Source organism: Panicum virgatum, chromosome 2N, assembly GCF_016808335.1.
Source record: "Panicum virgatum strain AP13 chromosome 2N, P.virgatum_v5, whole genome shotgun sequence".
NCBI lineage: Eukaryota > Viridiplantae > Streptophyta > Magnoliopsida > Poales > Poaceae > Panicum > Panicum virgatum.
Genome location: NC_053146.1, coordinates 63,783,013 through 63,791,750, shown reverse-complemented (window position 1 = coordinate 63,791,750; position 8,738 = coordinate 63,783,013). Strand labels below are relative to the sequence as shown.

General features: G+C 47.0%; 1 long non-coding RNA gene across 4 annotated transcripts; it reads right to left on the bottom strand.

Moving 5' to 3' along the window:
* Window positions 1-311: 311 nt before the first annotated feature.
* Window positions 312-3,816, bottom strand: LOC120658649. Of its 4 annotated transcripts, XR_005668778.1 has the most exons (5): window positions 2,941-3,803; window positions 2,399-2,616; window positions 1,831-2,274; window positions 1,094-1,144; window positions 348-630 (listed from the first exon to the last, which is right to left on the bottom strand). It is a non-coding gene; the product is annotated as an uncharacterized LOC120658649 (long non-coding RNA). The 4 variants fall into 4 exon arrangements; XR_005668776.1 differs by having other exon boundaries at window positions 312-630; window positions 1,094-2,274; window positions 2,941-3,816; XR_005668777.1 differs by having other exon boundaries at window positions 312-1,144; window positions 2,941-3,800.
* Between the last annotated feature and the right edge of the window lie 4,922 nt (window positions 3,817-8,738).

The window sequence follows — 8,738 nt, the reverse complement described above, 5'->3', positions numbered from 1 at the left end:
GGGATAGTGAGCCTGTTTCGTTTGGCCCATGTTGTAAGTATGCCTGATTGGGCTTTCTATCCGTCGTAGAACGGCACGCCGCGCCGCCGAATCCCGCGAGCGGCCCACCAACGATGTGCGGGCGCCCTCCGGTCCTCCCTGCGCCCAACACGAGAGGCCGGACAACGTAAGCCTTAATTCAGACTAGAACATTAGGCGCGCGATGCGCGTCCTACCGTTTAAACAATCAAATAAAAGTAAATCAAAAATAATAAATTTGCAATACAGAGCAATAAAAAAGTGAAGATATTCACTGGCAAAAACATAGCATATTAAATGAAGGTACTTATCTATGCCAGAGTACAAACTTATGTAATCACATGACTTGAAAACACTAAATTAACCAAGATATGTAAATATGCAAATAACTACAGTTCCAGACATGAATGATCTAGACAGCATGAAATTCAAAGCCAAGACGATCCAACATGTTACAAACATTCATGATAGAAGTACTAAATTATAACAGATTCATAGATTTGTTCTTAAATAGCAGCAAGAGGTAGCTTCATTGTCCATCAACAGAGCGAATCTTCACAAAGAGCCTTCACCTTCCGTTGTGACATTTTACCCTGCTTTAATATTAATCATCTAATAATCAAAGAGCAAGTTAGAGATGCATTTGATATGTTATTTAAACCAACAAATTTGTTTAGGGGTTAATTAAAGGTTACTTAAACTAATGAATTTGTTTCAATGGTTCATATTTTTTTCCATGAACATGCCTGATCACGGGTTCTTAATTTTAAAAAAGTAGCAGTATTCTTATAATATTAACAAAATAATACACTTATATTTTTGTATCCAACGACCACATGTATCTTCAGTTTTGCTTGTTAAAACATGCTACTAAAGAAAGGTTGGTCCAGTAAGGCTGACTAAAGACACTGTATATAAAATTTGAAGCAAAATTAAAAACCAAATCAACCATGCAGTTGCCCAGTGTTGTTTGTCACGATTTTGCAGGATTTGGAATGACTGAAATTGAACGGAAGTAGAAAGAAGTGCTTTCAAGTAGCCGTAAAATGAAGGAACAAAAAACTGTAAGACAAACCTGACTGAGTGTTAAAGCAGGCATGAATAATCCATCCAAAAGTAGGAGCCTCTAGGTTGCCAGAAAAAGAAGCAGAAAGCATTTGTCAAAGCAAAATGGCATATGTTAGAAACAGTGAAGAAACTGCTATGAGAAAGCGTGCTACGGTGTTATCACCTTCTATATTGTTAGGTGTGGCTATTGTTTGAAGAATGTACTTACTGAAATAAAATGATCATTCTATTTTGCAGACAGAAAACGAAACCTCTCCAATAGCCAAAACAAATTGGCATTCTATACTGAAATTTGTTGAACTGGGCATCAACATTCTACTTGTGAAAAAGAAACATACACCACCAGCAATAACAAAATGAAAGAAACTTGATGGTACCATCTAAAAGAATTAAAGAACAAAAAGAAAAGGATACATGAATCTTCTTACGTGAACCTACTTCATTAACAAACGCACAAAATCAAATGCTGCTATCATCTTATGATAATATTTTTCAAAAAATGGAGCTCAAGCATTGGAGCACCACTCAGAAGGCCTGCACTAACTGTGTTGAATTGCTCATCACCTAGAAGAAGCATGGTAATTTTGGCTCTATACTATTTCTGTAGTTGTTCCGAATCAAGCAAATGCACAAGTTCAAAGAAGAAAATATTGCATTTGGGCTGTGCCGTGAAGTTTCATTTCAGAACTCACAGAACAATTACAGTTAGAGAATATCAATATTCAGGAAAAAAGAATCCTCTACCATCTGAAAGAACTTTTGGAAGCAAATGAATCATCCCAACTTAATTTCCTCAGACTTCGGTTGCAGTTTGCAACTCTACTTTGCCACAATATTTAAGAACATTGTCATGTAACTTTCCTTGTAAAAACTCAGATTTAGTCAACCTTTACAACCTGAATTCAAAAACCACATGCATTGACTCTAATGAATTATTGGGAACAATATGAAATGAGACATGATGAAATGAAATAGTAACCGAAACCAAATAAAGGAAAATTTTTAGAGAAACCTTGTTGATTCCCCACGGTACAATGTACAACCAGTAGGAGTTTGCCTGCACAATCAAAGAATTCACAGTTACATAATCAGAGGCAAAACCAACTTTCAGTCCTCCCTGCCTTTGATATTTGTAGGCATCTAGCAGTACACGTACATGAGCGGCAATAGGAACACCGTTTCTTTCATCTGCAGAAACATGTGAGAAGCATATTACTGACTGAATAAGCATCTAGTCACAGTTGACAGCAGCACAAGAAACTGGAAAGTGGTATACGTTCCAAGAATTTGGTGTTGTGTAGTGAGAACTTACAGACAAAACCAACATGCCCATCATCCTGGTAGCTGACTGGCATCAGGTTCCATGTCCCAGGGTCCTTCATATAGTAAGAAGTGTAGTGGTTGATGCCAACGTAGTCTATGGAGCATTTCACCATCCTGGACTCTTCATCGCTGAACAATGGCAGCCTATCCTCGACAATCTCTTGCATCGAGTATGGGTACCGTCCATTTATAATGGGGTCAAGGAACCTGTAAGAAGATTTAATTAGTTCTCTCTTTAAAATGAGCTGTGTTAGCTTGCTTCCCTCCAAAAGAATGTAGCAACATTTTGTGGCTAGCTGCCAACATTCACTGCGTTCGGCGGGCTGGAGCTGGAGTGCTGTGAGAGAAAAATACTGTTACCTGACTGGTGGCTGGTGGCTGGAGCTGGAGGGGTGTGAGAGAGAAATACTGTAGCGCTGGAGGGTAAACCACCAACCGAACGCAGTGATTGTAACAATGTCGCTGATATGATGAACTTCTAAGGTGAGCAACGATGTTTGATCCAGAATCGAGTACTTTTCAGGTTTTTACCAGCAGCGGTGGGAGTTCCTGGCTCGCTGTGCTGCAGCTCGATCTGCACTGCCGCCGCCGCCATGGATATTGGCCACACGCCACGGATCTTGGAGCCAACTTCCACTTCCCTTCAACCTTGCGACGCACCCCTTGGAGCTTCCCGCACCGGACGCCGCGGCTCCTGCACGCCTGCCACCGCTCCCCCGTACCAGCCGCCGCGACTCCCGCAAGCTAGGCACGGGTCGCCGCCTCGCTCCTCCCAGCGCCGAGCATGGCGAGCCTCTTGAGGCGCGACAGGCGGATGTCTTCTATCATGAAATGGGAGTCGAGGATGCGCGGGTCCTCGAGCAGCGGCCACCAGGAGGCTGCGGCGGCGGCTACAGGGAACGGCGCAGGGACGGGAGGGCGCGGCCACTCGCGGATCTCTGCGGAGCCGAGGGATAGCTCCCACAGGAAGGCGGCGACTGGCCCGACGACGGCAGGCAAGGACTGTAGGTAGATCCAAGACATGAGCGGCTCCTCGACACCGCTGAAGCCGGCTTCGATGCGTGGGCGGCGCTTGGGCGCAAGCACCGCGCGAAGGGACGCACGAATGCGGGGGCTGTAGAGACGGATGTAGAGCACGGCGGTGGCCGCGGCGAGGGGCCGCGCGGCTCCCAGACTGCCAGGCCGTCGCGGATCTCGCACAGACCGCCTCCTCTCCCTCCGACTGGGAGCGGGCGACGGCGGCGGAGAGCAGGAGGAGCACCGCCGGGGAGGGGCAACGGAGGCGAGCGGAGAGGGAGAAGGGGAGGAGAGGCGGCGGCGGGGAGGGAGAGAGCACAGAGGGGGAGAGAGGGCGGCGGCTCGGAGTAGGAGCGTGAGGGAGAGGCTGCCGGGGAGACGGGGAGGAGAGTGAGCGGGCTAGGGTTCGGGATTGCGGGAGGGGGTAAACGAAAAAGTGACTCGAGGGGTTTTTTGAAACACGATAATATTATCGATTTTTCTCTTCTTTGGATAGAAATAAATAATAGTTAGAGGGTTTGAGTGAAAACTTTACAAACGTGAATACTGTGCAGTCTAGGCGGGCTGGGTTCAGCTGAGATTTTTAGTAAACCGAGGGACTTTTTTGTAAAATGTTCAAAGCAACGGCTGAGCGCCATGTGGAACCTTTTTCCCGTGGGATGCGGCGGTGAGAGCAGAGGGCAGTAACTTTTAACCATTCCGATTCAACTGTTTCCTTCCTCCAAAACTACGTGAAACCACTGCATATTCAAACAGGCCCGCCATCACCTGAAGAAGTTATGCAGCCTGTTTAGCTTTTGATCCATGCGGACGGAGAGAAGCCTGCTGGTTAAATTGAATATAGCCTATGAATAGCATCTTTTTGTGTATGGTGAGGAACGCAGCCGGGTCGAGGCCCATTTGTAATTTTTTTTCTGTTTTCATTTTGGATTTCATTTTCTTCCTTCTACTTTCTGCATTATATTTTGTTCCTTATAATTTGCTATAATATTTTTATCTCTTTCAATCTTAGTGTTTATTTTTTCGCTCTATACAACTTGTTTTCTATTTTTAAGATTTCTTCTTTACATTCATTTGATTATTTTTACTTTTATTTTTCCTTTCTTTTTTGTAACAATTTTATACCTTTTTCATTTTCTTAAATTTTCTTCATTTTCTATTTTCCATTAATACTAAATTTCCTCCTTTTTATTTTATTTCGTTTCCTCATTTTGTTCTATTATTTTTTTATTTTTATTTTACTTTAATTTGTAACTTCGTTAATTATTCTCCTTTTTCATTCCTTTTTTCTTTCTCTTTCGTTTTCTTTTTCTTTTGTATGCTACCTGCTTTATTCTATCTTAGTTTTTCTATTTTTATGATCATTTTTATTTGAGTTTATTTTGTTTTCATAAATACTTAGACATATTTTGCTAAATTTAATTATTTTTTCTTTTGTTCGTCTATAAGAATAATTTGTTTGTATGCAAGAATAATTTGTTTGTGTTCTAAACACATTTGCTCTCTATGTAAAAGTAATATTTTACTTATTGTGATGATTAATTTAGTCGTGATGTTAAACTGTTTGTTCAATTTGTAAACTAAATTGTTTTGTGATGTGAACTCATTTATTCGTGATATTTAGTTTTCAAATGTTTGCAATATTAACTTTTTTGTTTGTCTTGTTTAATCATTTTGTTCATATAAAGAAATCATTTGTCTTAGTTGTTAAAGCATTTTTCACAATAGTTAAAATTAATTATTTTATGAAACCATGAAATGGAATTTATTTCGGAAGACTAGGGAACCAACCACAACCATCTCTTCATGAAACAATTATAGCTGTGTCGGGCATGCGAGTCGTGGTCGTTTCCTTCCGAGGACACCGTCGCTATGTATTCTTTTTATAGCCATCTCATCTTGAGGATAGCCGTAGCTTATCTCATCCGAGTGCACTGTCGCTATGTAATCTTTTTTGTAGCCATCTCAACTCGGGGATAGCCGTTGCTTATCTCATCCGAGTGCACTGTCGCTATGTAATCTTTTTTGTAGCCATCTCAACTCGGGGATAGCCGTAGCTTATCTCATCCGAGTGCACTGTCGCTATGTAATCTTTTTTTGTAGCCATCATCTTTTTTGTAGCCATCTCAACTCGGGGATAGTCGTAGTTTATCTCATCCGAGTTCACTATCGCTATGTAATCTTTTTTGTTGACTTGAGCCATCTCAACTCGGGGATAGCCGTAGCTTATCTCATCCGAGTGCACTGTCGCTATGTAATCTTCACTGTCGCTATGTAATCTTTTTTGTTGACTTGAGCCATCTCAACTCGGGGATAGCCGTAGCTTATCTTATCCGAGTGTACTATCGCTATGTAATCTTTTTTGTTGACTTAGTGCCATTGCCAGAAACATCAATCATAGTGAGATCATTAAGATCATTGCCGTAGTAAAGAATACTGAGCTACCGTTCGGAGGGGGGGAAGAGAAAAGAATTTTATGCAGATACTGTAACGTCCCGCCTCCCCGAGGCCGGGTCCGCTTACATCTGACAGCTTTCTAGGACATAGACTGCCCTCACAGACCAACACCAGTCTTTTCTGCACACTTTGTCCTCACTCGTGCGCACTCGGGAATAACTTCCCGGTCGGTCACCCATCCCCAAATTGCTCCGGGCCAAGCACGCTTAACCTCGGAGTTCTTTGGAGACCGGCTTCCGGAAAAGAAATTGCAACTTGTTGGTATGAGTATCCTATTAATCCTATTAAGCCCTGGGCCGGGGTGTCACATACTCACCCCCTTAAGAGACCGACGTCCTCGTCGGTCAATCCCAAGCCAGGAACGTCCTCTCTTGGCCACGTCCCGTACGTCCAGTGCCAGCAGCCCATGTGCCACGTCCGTGCGTCCAGTGCCAACGGTCCCTGTGCCACGTCCGTGCGTCCAGTGCCAACGGCGCATCCCAGATGCACGCGCACTGACCCGCCACGCGCCCGTGCACATGCCGGTGGCATCTGCGCCCCCACGCGCCCGTGCTCATGCCTCCGCACTTACGCCCGTACGTGCCCGTGAAACCGCGAGAGTCGGCTCTGATACCATTCTGTAACGTCCCGCCTCCCCGAGGCCGGGCCCGCTTACATCTGACAGCTTTCTAGCTCATGTGCCACGTCCGTGCGTCCAGTGCCAACGGTCCCTGTGCCACGTCCGTGCGTCCAGTGCCAACGGCGCATCCCAGATGCCCGTGCACTGACCCGCCACGCGCCCGTGCTCATGCCTCCGCACTTACGCCCGTACGTGCCCGTGAAACCGCGAGAGTCGGCTCTGATACCATTCTGAGGGAGGGTCCGCTTACATCTGACAGCTTTCTAGGACATAGACTGCCCTCACAGACCAACACCAGCCTTTTCTGCACACGCCCGTGCTCATGCCTCCGCACTTACGCCCGTACGTGTCCGTGAAACCGCGAGAGTCGGCTCTGATACCATTCTGTAACGTCCCGCCTCTCCGAGGCCGGGCCCGCTTACATCTGACAGCTTTCTAGCCCATGTGCCACGTCCGTGCGTCCAGTGCCAACGGCGCATCCCAGATGCCCGCCCACTGACCCGCCACGTGCCCGTGCACATGCCGGTGGCATCTGCGCCCCCACACGAATCCCAGATGCCCGCGCACTGACCCGCCACGCACCCGTGCACATGCCGGTGGCATCTGCGCCCCCACGCGCCCGTGCTCATGCCTCCGCACTTACGCCCGTACGTGCCCGTGAAACCGCGAGAGTCGGCTCTGATACCATTCTGAGGGAGGGTCCGCTTACATCTGACAGCTTTCTAGGACATAGACTGCCCTCACAGACCAACACCAGCCTTTTCTGCACACGCCCGTGCTCATGCCTCCGCACTTACGCCCGTACGTGTCCGTGAAACCGCGAGAGTCGGCTCTGATACCATTCTGTAACGTCCCGCCTCTCCGAGGCCGGGCCCGCTTACATCTGACAGCTTTCTAGCCCATGTGTCACGTCCGTGCGTCCAGTGCCAACGGCGCATCCCAGATGCCCGCGCACTGACCCGCCACGCGCCCGTGCACATGCCGGTGGCATCTGCGCCCCCACGCGAATCCCAGATGCCCGCGCACTGACCCGCCACGCGCCCGTGCACATGCCGGTGGCATCTGCGCCCCCACGCGCCCGTGCTCATGCCTCCGCACTTACGCCCGTACGTGCCCGTGAAACCGCGAGAGTCGGCTCTGATACCATTCTGAGGGAGGGTCCGCTTACATCTGACAGCTTTCTAGGACATAGACTGCCCTCACCGACCAACACCAGTCTTTTCTGTACACTTTGTCCTCACTCGTGCGCACCCGGAAATAACTTCCCGGTCGGTCACCCATCCCCAAATTGCTCCGGGCCAAGCACGCTTAAACTCGGAGTTCTTTGGAGACCGGCTTCCGGAAAAGAAATTGCAACTTGTTGGTATGAGTATCCTATTAATCCTATTAAGTCCTGGGCTGGAGTGTCACAAATACTCATCGCATCTGGGCTGCATCTCACCGTAAATCATGGCGAGCGAATTGATGAACGGTTGGCCGGCGGCGAGATGCGGCTGGTTGATGGGGTTGCTCGACGGCGGCAGCGGCAAACGGCGATGGCGTGCGCTTGCTTGTCGACGGCGGCGGCTCTCCGGCAAGGCTCTCCGGCTGGCAAGGCGACGGCGGCGGCTCTCCGGCGGCGTGTGCGTGCAGCGTGCGCTTGCTTGTGTGCGTGATGCCTCTGCTCAATGCGTGTACATGTGTGTGCGTGCCCTCTAGCCTGGGGCCTCGGCTGCTTTATATAGGTAGAGGAGGAGGCCCTTTGACCCTCCGCCAAGAAACAACCGATCTTGTTTAAACTAACTAGAACTTTATCTCTACTAACGGCAAGCACAATATCTTTTATCTCAAAGTATTCAGTAAATTAAACTGACCGGCCGCTGCTTGACTTAGATTTCGTTGGAACCCAATGACAGGTGGGCCGGCTTGATCAATGAAACTCCTAGCACACGTGCTTATATGAGCAACTCCAACCCACCTCCTATTTTTGGCCTCCTATTCCACTCATATGAGAGTCTCTCATCCTATTTCTCTCTCCTATTTCACAATAAACTCCAACAGACCTCTCATACTAACTCCTATATCTCCAACTCCCTCATTCTTTATTCATATAAAGTAACTACCATGAGCATTATTTTGAATTACCATTTTATTTTTGCATGATTTATTTCCAACGGCTATATTTAGAACTACAATATTTAGAACCCGTTTTTCAACTACAGTAATTCTGAAGGTACTATTCACAACGGCTATATTT